The 14,635-nt window shown below is 42.5% G+C and overlaps 1 protein-coding gene across 2 annotated transcripts in view; it reads left to right on the plus strand.

Annotated features, from left to right (window-relative positions):
* Positions 1-14,635, plus strand: part of LOC139062043 (spectrin alpha chain, non-erythrocytic 1-like) — a 205,023-nt gene that overhangs the window by 100,596 nt on the left and 89,792 nt on the right. The window lies entirely within an intron of this gene.

Here is a 14,635-nt window from a genome sequence, read left to right on the forward strand (position 1 = left end):
CAACGGAGGTTTCATTCACTGACCAATGAGCGGGCATTATGCTCCGTACATCTCCGAGCAAACATGGAGGAGAAGTTGATTATTATTATGTTTTATAGTAAAATCAGAAGTAAGATTTCACATAACTCTAGCAGCACCTTGTGAAACATCATATCTACCGCTTTATTAACTCTGAACCGCTTAAATAACCTTAATTCCCTCCAACCTGACACAGCCAAACAGAACAATGGAAGTTTCGATTTCGCCATGGAACAGAACGCGTAGACTGCTTTGCCGCTGGCCGCTGCCACAGATCGCCTCCCGTGTGACAGGTCATAAAAGCGACAGCGACAAATTTCGCTGATCGCGGTCGTTTGTCGCCTCCCGTGTGTCGAGCCCATAAGGCGTAGAAATGGTGATTGTAAATGCAACCTTTACCTTGGTGGTACAACTACATTCTGACTTTTACTCTTCGATTGTATTTATTGTTAGAATGCTGTTAACAGCTCTTTACTACCCCCAGACCGTTTGGACTACCAAAACAAATTATAACTCAAAAAGTAGGAATTGTTGTCAGCTTTTCAGAATGGGTTTCATTTTATCTGTAAGTGTTACCGTTCTTTCGCTACAAGCCTCAGAAAGAGGAAAGACCCAGATTCTGTCTCATTGAAACCCATGTTAAAGGATCAGAGATTTTCTCCTCCCATCGGCTTCTGACAGCTAAAATATTCTCGTCATAGCTTCTAGACAAGTCATGGTAGACACACAAAAATTGACACAGATGACCACCAAAGCCTTCCACCGCTCACGCTTTTTGAATTTTTCAAATCGGCGCAGTACATTTCGAATGGTGATGAGAAGTTTAACAGGTCCAATTTCACTTCTGAAGGACAGATTTAAAGGCTTCTCTCATTAACAGGAGTACAGCTGCAGGCCTCCAACAGCCGGGGGCAAAGGCGGGAAAACAGTGCTGCTCTCTGATTGGTTGAGAGTGTTCAACCATTTTCTGTCCAATCAGGATCCAGCACCCACACGTATGATAATCAAATCGACCAGCTTGGTCTCAGGAATCGTGTATTCAATTTTAAATGCGTTATATGTTACCATGGTAACACAAGTGCATAAGTATATCCCCAAACAAGTCTTATTGAAATGAATGTGAAAAGCCTAATATTGAGCCTTTAACATACTGCTGTTTCTTATCTTTCTGATTTCTATACACTTAAAACTAGCAGCATAGCTGACATTTTAACACTAGTCAGAAGGCAGGAACCGCCCCCTCCTCCTTCGATGCTCTCTCATTGGCTGAGAGTTTTCAATCATCTGCCTAAAGGGAAATATGCACCCACACATATGATACATCAATTCAACCTGCTTGGTCCCAGGAGTCTTGTATTAACTTGATATTGTGTTCTGTGTTACCATGGCAACGTGCTTAGCAACAACATTTAACAACATTTTAGACACAACTGTATCAACATACTTTAATATAGAAATGTTATTCAAAGTTTAAAAGAGTCATGTGACATTGTACATTGCTTTTTCAATGCAGACTCCTGTCATCTGTTACCATGGCAACACAAGGAACTACAAACAAGTCTCATAGGAATTAATATAAAAAGCTGAATATTGAGCCAATAACAGACTCCTGTTTTTGATCTTTTTGAACTGTTTGTACTTAAAACTAGAAACAAGTTAAATTTGATTGACCGTCAGAAGGTGGGAAAGTGCCCCGCTCCCTCCCAGCTCCCTGATTGGTTGAGAGAGGTCAATCATCTTCTGGCTTCATGGAATTACACACCCACACAAGTGAGAGATCAAATTGATCGGCTTGGCCTAAGGAATCCATCCATCCACATATACAACTCCATAAATGCTTCTGTCCATCCATCCATCCAATAAACCATCTAACATCCATCCAACAATCCATCCAGAATTTCATTCATCCAACTATTCATCCATCCCATATCAAGTCTGAACATATGTTAATCTATCAGTTTCAGATATCAGCAAATATTTCTAAATTCACAGTTCAGCCAATTGTAAAAATGTACCCGTTAAACTATTCTCATTCAAATGCCAGCTGTTTAACATTTCACATTTCGAGTTTTTAATCAATGTTCAAAGATTAAAGTTTTCTGCTGTTTAGCATTTTTATCCATTCTTCACCTATATTCTGAGCTTTATTACACTTGTTGGTGATTTTTGCTTCTAAATCTTTAAATACATTCAGCTCATTTTGACAGTTTAGCTTAGTTTCAGCTTCACTTCAGCTATTCAGCAGCTACAAAAATTAGTGTCTGAATTCAGCATGCAATGCTAATTTCACAATTCAGCTAAATGTAAAGATTAAACTGTTAAACTTGTCCAACTGCAATAACAGGTGTTTAGACATTTTAGCTGTTCAGATTTTTATACAATGTTCACAGATTTCAGTTTTTTGCTATTTAGCATTATTTTCTCTATTCTTCACTTACTTTTTGTGCTTAATTTGCTTGTTGGTGCTTTTTGCTTCTACATCTTTCAAGATATTCAGCTCATTTTGACAGTTTTGCTTAGTTTCAGCTTCAGTTCAGCTGTTCAGCATTCAAACAGCATTTGTGCAATAAATGCAAATTTTTCTAGTTAGGTTTTAAAACAATGAATTTTATGTGATAAATTGTGTTATTTAACTGCAATTTCAGACTTAATTCATCTTAATACATTCCACATTTGTCTGAATCCTCTCATGGTACCAGAACTGTCTGATTTGAGTCGATCACACTTTAAATTGTAAATAAATCAAAACAAGAAACAAACAAGTTCTGTGGTTTGTTTCGTCTGTTTATATTACGGTGAATAAATAATTAAACTGCATCATGTGTAACATTTAGATACCGGAGCAGCAGTCATATCAGATCAGTCCCTCCAGCATCATTTTAAATAATAAACATATTTGGGTCTGAAACAGTGGAAGCTTAAATCTCTGCTCCTTCCTGTGACAAATAGATTGTTTTTAAAGCTCCAAAACTACAAAGTTTCTAACTTTTTTATTCTGTTGTTTGGTTTTGGTAGGAAAAAACGAACAAACCCAAGCAGTGACTCAAAAACTCCCGATAAACGATAGAAAACAGCTTATCTGTGGATGATTCTAATTTGTCCTCAGAACGGAGGTTACTTCAGTTCAACGTGGATTTCTACTTAATAATTAGATGGAAACACATAAACGATGCACAAAGGAATCAATTACAGATGTGAATGAATGAATGAATGAATGAATGAATGAATGAATGAATGAATGAATGAATGAATATTTAGATGAGTGACCCCGAGAGAGGTGACTGATGGATCACTGTGGATGAAATGAGATGGAGCAGCGCAGGCAATGTTCGATCTGTGTGTGTACGTGTTTGCATGCATGTGTGGATGCACTTGCATGTGTGTGTGTGTGTGTGTGTGTGTGTGTGTGTGTGTGTGCATGCACTGCAGAATGTTTCTCTTGTGCATGTCAAAGCAACCACTAGATGGAGTGAACGTTCCAACTGATTCCCAGAGAGATGGATGACAAAACTGTGATTTAAACAAGTGGACTGTGTGTGTGTGTGTGTGTGTGTGTGTGTGTGTGTGTGTGTGTGTGTGTGTGAGGGAGAGAGACATCATTCAATCCGTTCATTGGAAGGAGTCCTGATGCCCGTAGTTATCCACGGAGACCTAATTAGGAGAGATGTCTCTTGAAGGGTACAATGGCATATATAGTTCCTAACAAGTTCCCACATCTGCTGTGTTCCGGTCTTCCTGCTTCACTCCGCGTTACCTGGAACAATAATGATTTCCCAAAGGCTCAGTGACACCAGGTCCAAAGGCCTTTGTCCACACTACGCCAGCAGAAGAAATAAATAAAAACAACTGGCTCAGTGTTTCTGCCATATGACGTTAAACTTCTGCGTCCCTTCAGATGACGTAACAACTCTGCAAAGAGAGTTCGGCTGTTGTTTCATGATTAATCAGGTTGCATTTCTTATTTTGTGTGTGGAAACAACAATAACTGCCCAACCATCCCCTGATTGGCTGCTACGACATGAGGTGCGCAGATATCCGTTAGGGACTCGGAGCAGACCTGCTGCTTCTTCAGCGTCAACAGGAGTGGTTCTATACTCATTTCCCAAATTGTGACATCACAAAAAGGGACTTTTTGAAACGGCTCATTTTGGGCAAATAATTTCTAAAATGAAACACCGACAGAAAAGAGATGGGACAGTTTCATTTACGTATGGAATGACTATAGAAGCAGTAGAGAACCACAAAAGGATGTAAAAGCCGAGTTTAGCAAAACACGTCCTTTTTAAAAACAACTTAATTTTAATTTACAGTTCTTCTGAAATTTCTACAAATCATATTCAATTAGAATTTCTTAAAATTACTGCCAACGTCATCAAAATCTACAAAACTGACAGCAATTTTTTTTTTTTAGAAAAAAAATCCACAATGTTTTTATGTGGCTAATGGCTGTGCCTCAGACTAGCCGTTAGCTCATTGGTCCTGAGAGTTGTTGTTGCTTTTTTCTTAGAGCAGTTATGTGCGAGCCTAAAACACCAGCTGCTAAAGCAAAATGACTTTGCTCTGCTCCACTGGAACCTCGGTTACTCTGGGGACTGGCCAATCACAGCTCTCGGTCAGTTTGGTGGGCCAATCACAGCTCTCTATCAGTTTGGTGGGCCAATCACAGCTCTCTATCAGTTTGGTGGGCCAATCACAGCACTCTATCAGTTTGGTGGGCCAATCACAGCATTCTGTCAGTTTGGTGGGCCAATCACAGCTCTCTATCAGTTTGGTGGGCCAATCACAGCTCTCTATCAGTTTGGTGGGCCAATCACAGCACTCTATCAGTTTGGTGGGCCAATCACAGCTCTCTATCAGTTTGGTGGGCCAATCACAGCTCTCTATCAGTTTGGTGGGCCAATCACAGCTCTCTATCAGTTTGGTGGGGCAATCACAGCTCTCTATCAGTTTGGTGGGCCAATCACAGCACTCTATCAGTTTGGTGGGCCAATCACAGCATTCTATCAGTTTGGTGGGCCAATCACAGCTCTCTATCAGTTTGGTGGGCCAATCACAGCTCTCTATCAGTTTGGTGGGCCAATCACAGCACTCTATAAGTTTGGTGGGCCAATCACAGCTCTCTATCAGTTTGGTGGGCCAATCACAGCTCTCTATCAGTTTGGTGGGCCAATCACAGCACTCTATCAGTTTGGTGGGCCAATCACAGCTCTCGGTCAGTTTGGTGGGCCAATCACAGCTCTCTATCAGTTTGGTGGGCCAATCACAGCTCTCTATCAGTTTGGTGGGCCAATCACAGCTCTCTATCAGTTTGGTGGGCCAATCACAGCACTCTATCAGTTTGGTGGGCCAGTCACAGCACTCTATCAGTTTGGTGGGCCAATCACAGCTCTCTATCAGTTTGGTGGGCCAATCACAGCTCTCTATCAGTTTGGTGGGCCAATCACAGCTCTCTATCAGTTTGGTGGGCCAATCACAGCTCTCGGTCAGTTTGATGGGCCAATCACAGCTCTCGGTCAGTTTGGTGGGCCAATCACAGCTCTCTATCAGTTTGGTGGGGCAATCACAGCTCTCGGTCAGTTTGATGGGCCAATCACAGCTCTCGGTCAGTTTGATGGGCCAATCACAGCTCTCGGTCAGTTTGGTGGGCCAATCACAGCTCTCTATCAGTTTGATGGGCGGGATGTTACTGCGACTGAGCAAAACTAAGATGGCGACAGATTGTTTGAAACAGCTTTGGCATCAACTCTAGACTATTTCGACTTGGGCTTTTCTTTGAGTCAAGAGGAGATAGAGATATTTAGAAAAAGTTTGTATTTTCATCTTCTTTGACAGCAGATGACGGACTGCCCCGTTGACTGACATCCATGGCGGTGAGTATGTCACGTTTTTTGTTGTCCAATAGCACGTGGAGACAGCTTTAAAGACAACTGTTTATCCCACCCTGTGGCCAGACTAAACATTCACATATTTTGGATGGTAAAATGGTAAATGGCCTGTATGTGTATCGTGCCTTCTTAGGGTTCTACAACCCCCCAAGGTGCTTCACAACACAATCAGTCACTCACCCATTCACACACTGGTGGGGTGATGTAGCCACAGCTGCCCTGGGGCACACTGACAGAGGCGAGGCTGCCGAACACTGGCACCACCGCCAACCAGCAGCAGGTAAGGTGGGTTAAGGGTCTTACCCAAGGACACAATGATCAGGGATCGAACCTACAACCTTCTGATTACCGGACAACCCGCTCTACCTCCTGAGCTACTACTGTCCCTGGCTTGCCAGGCTAGTTTTGTGTAGAAAATAATAAATGCCCGTAATTGCATAAATTGTTTAACATATTACGTTACTATGGACTTAATTTCTGTTACAGTCACCTAAATAATAAACCAATTAGCTCAATAAATGAATGTTAAGAATAAATTAAGTTAAGAAATTTCTCTGTGCACTCTGGTACTGGGTTTGTCTCTCGAGTTGGAAACCCTCGCTGTGGGACCTAAACTCTATTTCTCCAAACAAAGGCTGTTTAGAAAGCTACCTATGGCAGTATTATTATTATTGATAACCTCAAAATGTCTAAAATATCCTTTCAAATGCGCAGGAGGCTCAGTGATCACTTGATGTGTGATTAAATGACAGCTTTTGTCTTACAAGTAATTTAGGAGTTTTTATGGCCGTCGACTTAAGGATGAATCTTATTCCAGGGATGCTGTGACTCATGTGGGGGATCTGAGGGTGGTGTTGGGGCTGCAGGGAGCTGCACAAACGAACTTACAAAGAGAAACACAGACAATATGTCATCCGCCCTACTTCAAGAGCTCATAAATGCTTTCTCAGGTGGATGGCTGGAGGCTGGATGCTGAGGGAAAAGTGCATCAGAGAGCGGATCGTGGATGAGATTCTTTTCAAAGCCGCGCCTCCACAAGCAGCTACTTTTTCATGTCTCTCCTCACCAGTGGCCCTCTCACAAATGATTACCTCATTTGTGCGCAAAGAAAAACTCTGCAAATTGAAACTGACTGATTTCACACAACAGAGCCTCAGGTGGCACTGCTGTGTCTTCGTTTATTTACAGGCTTTATGCCTCCATTGTTGCTGCAGCCAGGCATGAAGCTCCTACTCGGAGCTTATCCTGTTTGAAAAAGATGAAGATGGGGAGAATCATTCAGCTCAGAATATGATTTGTCTTTTTTTTTTCATCTCCTGGATTGGTTGGCAGACGGAAGCTGCAGAACAACTGATAGCAGCGAAGGTCACACGAAGAACTGAGCTGTGATTGCATGCTAACCTGAACCTGGCCTTTTGTAGTCACCATACGCCACAAGAAACACCGACGCAGTGTGTGATTTGTTTTCTCCCCGTCTCTGTGTACAGAATGGCCCGCCACTGTTTTGCTTGCATCACATTTTCTCATCTGTAACGTTGTTGCCCCACTTTTCAAAGAAGCCACATCGCCTCGCTGGTGTTGGTTCAGTCAGAAGGCTGTGACTCTGTAATTGGGTGAAACAAAAAGACCCAAAAATAGACTTGCAGCCTGTTCCCTCCCTCTGAACCCCTCCTGCTCCTCTGGTCGCCATGCCTGAAAGCACAGGTCTGGATCCCAGTCATCGAGAGTCAAAATACCCCGCTGATAAAAGGCCAGCCGACTGGGGGAGGGATTAAAAAATGGCAGCCTTCTTGCAAATGAACGTTTGGTTTCTTTTCCCACTTTTGGCAAATCACCTGTCCTCCCCCGAGCATTCCCACTGTGGAAGACTCGATAAACGCTATCCGTTGCTAAAAACGCCTCTTGTGAGGGCTGAACATGTTCCGGGTTGTAGTTTTGTGCAGAAACAACAACCCAGAACAGATTGTCGCGGGTTTCTGTTTAACTTCTTTTTGTGCCGAAACAGCAGCGCTGGTTTAAAGGAGGAGAAATCCCCCGGTGTCTTTGTGTTCATGCTCACCCTCCAGCATCCGAAGAGTCAATGCTCAGTGCTGGAGCACACATTGACTCATAGGTTCTCTGTAAGATTGGGTTTGATTTTCCTCTTGTTCACACAGCGATGTGGATATTTAAAGCAAGTCATGGAAATGGAAGCAACTGCTGGCAATTATTTGCACGGTGTATACTGTATGTGTATATAGGGCATGCATCATTAACATGTTTATCTCTCCACTTCTGCACAACCCCGGGGGTCAACACAAATAAAAACAAGGGGGAGTGTTTTCCAAAGCTGGGCTCAGAGGATTGAGAATTAATTCACAAAGTTGATTAATTAAGTTAGATGCAATTAGGGCTTTAAGATAGGTGCATTTATTCATTGATAATTAGAATTAGATGAAAAGCGGGTTTAAAAAGGCAAAGTAAGGGACACATAAGTAGAATTTCCATTCAATAGGTTGGTTTGTATTCAGATTCAGCCACACTGGAGGGATTTTCATCATTAACGTCTGTTTAAGGCTAAAGGTCAAACTTTTTCTATCAGGGTTTTTGTGTATATTGCAGAATTGATGTTTCCATCAGTTACACCAAGTGGTTCAGGTCCTGAAGCAGCCCCAGACCATCACAGTACCACCACCATGCCCCACAGCTGGTAAGATGTTTTAGTTTTGTCATGTCTACCACTAGGGGCAGTAAAAGATAGGAAAACGTAGGTAGAGATGTCCTTAGATGGATGCCTGATTCTGCTGCATGTGACGCAGGGTTGAACAAAGCTTGGAAAAGGAAATCTTGCCTATTCCTGCTACTTTCTGTTATGATGGCCGACCGCAACAGTGTTAGCTTTACAAAAAATGCAATGAGACCTTCCAGAAAGTTCTGCTCTTGTCTCATCAGTAGACTGTGCTGTGTTTCCACTGTAGGAGTTCCAGGAAATTTCTTGGAGAGGGGAAGGTGACAGGGAAAATACGATGGCTCGTTCCTCTATGCCGTTGTGTCTCCATAAAAAATATGGCCTTTAAAGCAACACTTAGTCTCTTACTGGAGTATTTCATTTATCCAATGCCACCATCTAGTGGCTGACAAGCATACCACACAAATAGTTTCTCCATCTGTTTTCCATGTTTCTTGATCATAAATGTGCTTCTGTAGCCGACAGAGTAAAAAGTATCATTCTCTTGTCATGTTGTGTTCTCGTATATTTATATTTTAAACACTTACTTGTCCGTGAAATGCTCATCAACTCTGCATCGGCCAAGGTATTCCTTAAATTTGAAGCATGTGAGCCTCAATAGGCGATGCCCTCTTTGTGGCCTCTGAACCGCACGCCCCCCCCCCTCCCCTCCCCCTCCCCGGTCCAACAAATGAGCTGGATGGGGGACAGGTAGGTGTGCAGTGGAGTTTCACTATTTTGTAGGCTTGAGTGTTGTGTGCAGAGCCGCCAGAAACAGATTCTCTGGGACAAGGCTCATTTTGAGCAGTACTTTTGGACTTGGACCCCTCTCATGGAGGCCTTTTTCGCTCATCTTCTTTTTGCTTTTGTTGAATCATAACTTCTGCCTTTAACCCTAACCAAAGGAGGCCTTGCAGGGCGCTGGATGTTGTTCTGGGTTCTTTTCTTTTTTTTAATTTCTTCAGAACATGAGCAAGCATGTTGCTTTTTGAGATCATTTAACCAGGTTCTATGGATTTTTTAAATTTATTCTACAGGTCAGAAATGGTAAATCAAAGAACAACCACTTAAACTTCCAGACATGGAAGATTCTATTAATCCACAAAGGTAGTCTTTCTCAAGTCAGTGATTTTAAAGGGCGATCTCAAATATACTTTCATCCTGAATCTTTTATGTGATGTTGCATATTTCTCAAAGCTGGGCTTAACATGGCCAACTGGCAGAAATAAATGAGGTTCTTATTTCTTTTTGTGTCTCTGCTGGTACTGCAGGGGCTTCAAAATCCTGAGAACATTTCAATAAGCTTGGACTCATCCATCATTAATAGTTGTGACTGTGTGTGTGTGTGTGTGTGTGTGTGTGTGTTTGGCTCATAGGGCACACAGCCTCAGCTCATGTACAAGTAGGTATTATTCAAGTCAAATGTTTCTCATTCTAGAGGGGATGCTTTAGATTCATGAAGATCTCCAGTCATCTTTTGTTTTTGACTCTCTTGTAAAGATTGAATGTAACCAAAAATAGCCGAGATTTATCTCAGTTGAAATCCCAATCAACCAACACAATTTCCAAAATGAAACATTCTCTGCAGGATTCTGAAATACTCTTGGGGTTACTAAATAAAGCATGCTGTTTTGGGGAATTTATCGTGCTTTGAATAAAAAGCTGCACAACTAATAAATGTGTTTGACAGCAAAATACATTATTAGCAGCTTTTTCAAAAACACAAGCCAAACTTTCCAACTCCTTCTGGGGGATCCCAAGGCATTCCCGTAGCAGAGTAACACTTTCAACAAGCCCTGGGTCTGTGCTGAGATCTCGACCCAAAAGGTGATGTCCAAGAATTCTTTTAATTAGATGCTTGAACCACCCCGATGTGGTAGCTTATCTCCAGGATCGTGTTCTCCCGGTCAACATCCAAAGCTCATGACCCTTAAAGTGAGGGTTTGAATGTAGATGAACCAGTAAACCCAGAGTTTTGCCCCCAGCTCAGCACCCATTGATCTTTATCCTAACATCACTTGTGAAAAAGTGATCAAGATACTTGAACCCCTCTAATCAAGGCAAAGACTCAATGCCAAATCAAATGGAATATCCCACCTTTTCCTAGTTGACTCTCATCCAAGCCATCTAAATTGGCCCAGTGCATGCTGAACCAGATTTTCCCAGTTTCCTAAACAGACACCCTCCCACGACTACTCCTTTAAATCCTGTCCATGAACAACACTAATACAATCAGGGACAAAGGGAAGCTCCAGCAGACTGCTCTGGGACCAGGATCAACTTATTGCTAAGAATGTTGACACAGCTTTGGTTGTTTTGCTTTTGGTTGTTTTGCTCAAAGTGGATATCACTCTTGTTTTTGTGGTCTCTGGTATGATTGGACACCTTGTGAGTAATTTTCTGAGGAAAAAAGCTCTCCTGTTCCTGTTTCTGATGGTAGTTTATTGAAAACAAGATTACTAATCTGACTGGCTAACATTCATAATTAGCAACATGGACGTAATTTTCACTTTGGAAGTGGGGGGGACACGGGGTGGGGGGTATCTTTACAGTATGCTCTAATAGGAAACAGGCTTCAACACAAACAGTTGTTTTCTGCTTGGTCCTAGAGCTCAACCAGTGTCAATTTCATATAGCATAATATTGTTTTTGGATGGTAAAAAAGTGCAGGGGTCAAAACTTGACTTTGGAAAAAGTGGGGGGACATGTCCCCCCTGTCCCCCCCCCAAAATTACGTCCATGATTAGCAAACTTCTGACCTTTGATTGGCTAACATTCAAAGTGTCTTTGAAGATAGAGTCTTGTTTTTTTAATCCAGAGTCTGAGGAGGAAGAAAAAAGTTAACTGCTTCCTAATTGTTTGTCAACGAATGCTTAAAAATTATAGTATTTGCACGAAAACTTTTATTTTCTACTAAAGCAGAATGTTATCGTCATGATCACTGCAGTTGCAAGAAACAGAAGGAAATGGTTAGCTTCTGCTAGCCAAGACCGCTCTCTGCTCTTTCCCTCCTGGGGCTGGGCGGCAGGGGCTCCTAAAGGAGGGAAAGTTAGGACGATTCTAAGGGCCCACCGCTGTCAGGGGTCCAAAAAAGTTTCAAACTTGAATAAAAAACATGTTTAAAAATCACTAGTACTTTAATTAGCAGTATTTCTTTTTCTAATTTAAGATACTAAACAAACACTCTTTTTGTCTTTACGAAATGTATATTTATTCAGAGGTCTCTACTTTATTTTTGACAAATTCATTTGAACCCCTCCCCCCTGGTAGCGGCACTAAATGGTACAGTCCTCCTCCTGGCCGAGTGGCGTAGTGAGTCTCAGCCAGGTATCTCGGGCCAGGCACGAGCTCGCACAGCAGTCAGACAGCAGAGTGCGCCAAAGGCTGCAGTAATTATGTCTGGGAAAAACAAAGTCTGGATCCCAGAAAAGGAGAGAAAGGAGAAGAAGGACAGGAAGAAGACAGAGCGTCAGTATTTCAGTTTTTCTCTAAGAAAGGTGGGTTTAGTTAGTGCGTGGTTAAATTCAACCTGTTTGCTAGCTTTGATATCCACAATGAGAGGAACTTTATTCAGCTAATCATGGTAAATGGGTTGTTGTCCGTGTCCCTACCAGAATCAGCAGCTGATGATGTCAGCAGGTGTCTCCTCACAACTCAATGAACCTGAAGAAGGTGAGCAATGTAGCATGTTAGCTAGCAGCATAGGGGGTCTGTGGGAATCACGTTGTGTCTATTTTCTCTATCAGTGCTATCACAAAGAAATAGAAAAAGGCCATTTTTGGTGATAAACAGATTATATTCCCACATAAGGATAATTATATGAATTAGTCAGTAAAATTATATAGATTGTTTTGAATGCTGGGCAGGTTGAAGTATTGTTATTAGGCCCGAGCAGCGAAAGCGCTGCGAAGGCCTCTTGTATTTGCTCTGTTTATTCTTTTTTATTTATTATTCTTAGCCCGCTTTGAACGGCTTTTTGGGGACCTTAACATACCCCAAAACTCACAATATTTTGCACACATGGCAGGCCTGGTGAAAAATTTGATATTTTAAAGGTCCCAAAAAAATCGCAAAGAAAATGGCTGAACAGCGCCCCCTACAAAGTGAAAAAAAAACCCTCTCCATAAAGCTTAGTTTATCGTACAGTTATGAAATTTGGTACACTTGTAGTACTCAACAGTCCGCACAGAAAAGTCTCTTGCAAGCATGGTCAATATCAAACAGGAAGTCGGCCATTTTGGGTTGAAATGGCGATTTTTTTTGCCGTTTTTGCCGTTTTTAGGGTCCGTTTCTGATTGGATTGCTCGATCATTTTTCGCACGATCGTCTCAAAAGTGGTGTAAATTTGCTCAGAAGAGATGGGCGAACAAAATGAGACAAGGATTCTGAGTTTTCGTATATGTTGAAGGGGCAGGGCCAGGCCTCGAAGTTTGACTACTCGCCAAAAAAATTTAAATTGCTATAACTTCATAATTGAATAAAATAGAGTTACCACACTTTCTGTGGTCATTTGTCATCCACCCACAAAGTAATTTGAATGGTCGATTGATGACATCACACAAGCCCCGCCCCCTCAGGACCAAAAAGGTCAAGTTTTTCTGTGAAAGGTCCCAAATTGCCCCATTTAACTTAATCACCACAACTTTGTAGCTGGTAGTTTAAGACAAGTGGGGGATGCTTGGCGTCACTTTATGGGAGTTTTCGGCAGAAGGCGGGGCTGCGGCGGCGCGGCAAAGTCAGGCGTACCGCCGTGGCCTTACGTTTGCCTCCCATTTCGTCATTTCTAAAGATATCATCACGAAACTTCTTGTGAATGATCCTAGTCCGACCCCCAAAAGGATCTGATGGGAACATCCGGTGGGCGTGGCCTATTGTCTGAAATAGCGCCCCCTAGGACCATTAAAACTGTCAGCCCCAAGCCATGCTTTGACTGAGGATTACGAAATTTGGTACACTAATGTAGTGTCTCAGGATCTACAAAAAAGTCTCTTGGACCCAAGTGCAAAGTCGCACAGGAAGTCGGCCATTTTGGTCCAAGTACGCGATTTAGTGGTTTTCGCACACGTTGTTTGGAGAGTGATGCTCCGTCGCCCTTTTCACCAATCGCCTTCAAACTTCTGCTATATACTCTAAAGACATAGGGTAAAAAATTCAACCGTCGGATTTTTCAAAAGTTGAAAGGTGTGGGCGTGGCTAAGCCTCAAACTTTAACCTGTCGCCACACCACTCTTTTTTTCACAGCTCCCTACTGGACTCCTTTTACCCAATCACCAGGAATCTCTGGCAAATAGCAGTAGACAACTTGAGGTCACTTGGTCTCCAGTACTGGCAGGTTTCGAAAAAAGGCGGGGCTTTGGGAGCATGGCGAAAATCGCCATCACGCCATGGAAATACGTTTGCCTCTCATTTCTTCAGTTATCGTGATATCGCTACGGAACTTCTGGTGAGTGATCCTAGTCTGACCCCCAAGAGACATTGACAGCTGAAATATGTGGGCGTGGCTTATTTTCTGAAATAGCGCCCCCTAGGACCATTTAAACTAATAGCCCCAAGCCATGCTTTCACCGAGGACTACGAAATTTGGTACACTAATGTGGTGTTTCAGGACCTACAAAAAAGTCTCTTGGAGCAAGGCGCAAAGTCACACAGGAAGTCGGCCATTTTGGTCCAAGCACGCGATTTAGTGGTTTTCGTACACGTTGTTTGGAGAGTGATGCTCCGTCGCCCTTTTCACCAATCCCCTTCAAACTTCTGCTATATACTCTTAAGACATAGGGGAAAAAATTCAACCGTCGGATTTTTCAAAAGTTGAAAGGTGTGGGCGTGGCTAAGCCTCAAACTTTGACCTGGCGCCACGCCACTCTTTTTTTCACAGCTCCCTACTGGACTCCTTTTACCCAATCAGCAGGAATCTCTGTTAAATAGCAGTAGACAACTTGAGGTTACTTGGCGTCCAGTACTGGCAGGTTTCAAAAAAAGTCGGGGCTTTGGGAGCATGGCGAAAATCGCCATCACGCCATGGAAA

This window comes from Nothobranchius furzeri, chromosome 12 (assembly GCF_043380555.1).
Source record: "Nothobranchius furzeri strain GRZ-AD chromosome 12, NfurGRZ-RIMD1, whole genome shotgun sequence".
NCBI lineage: Eukaryota > Metazoa > Chordata > Actinopteri > Cyprinodontiformes > Nothobranchiidae > Nothobranchius > Nothobranchius furzeri.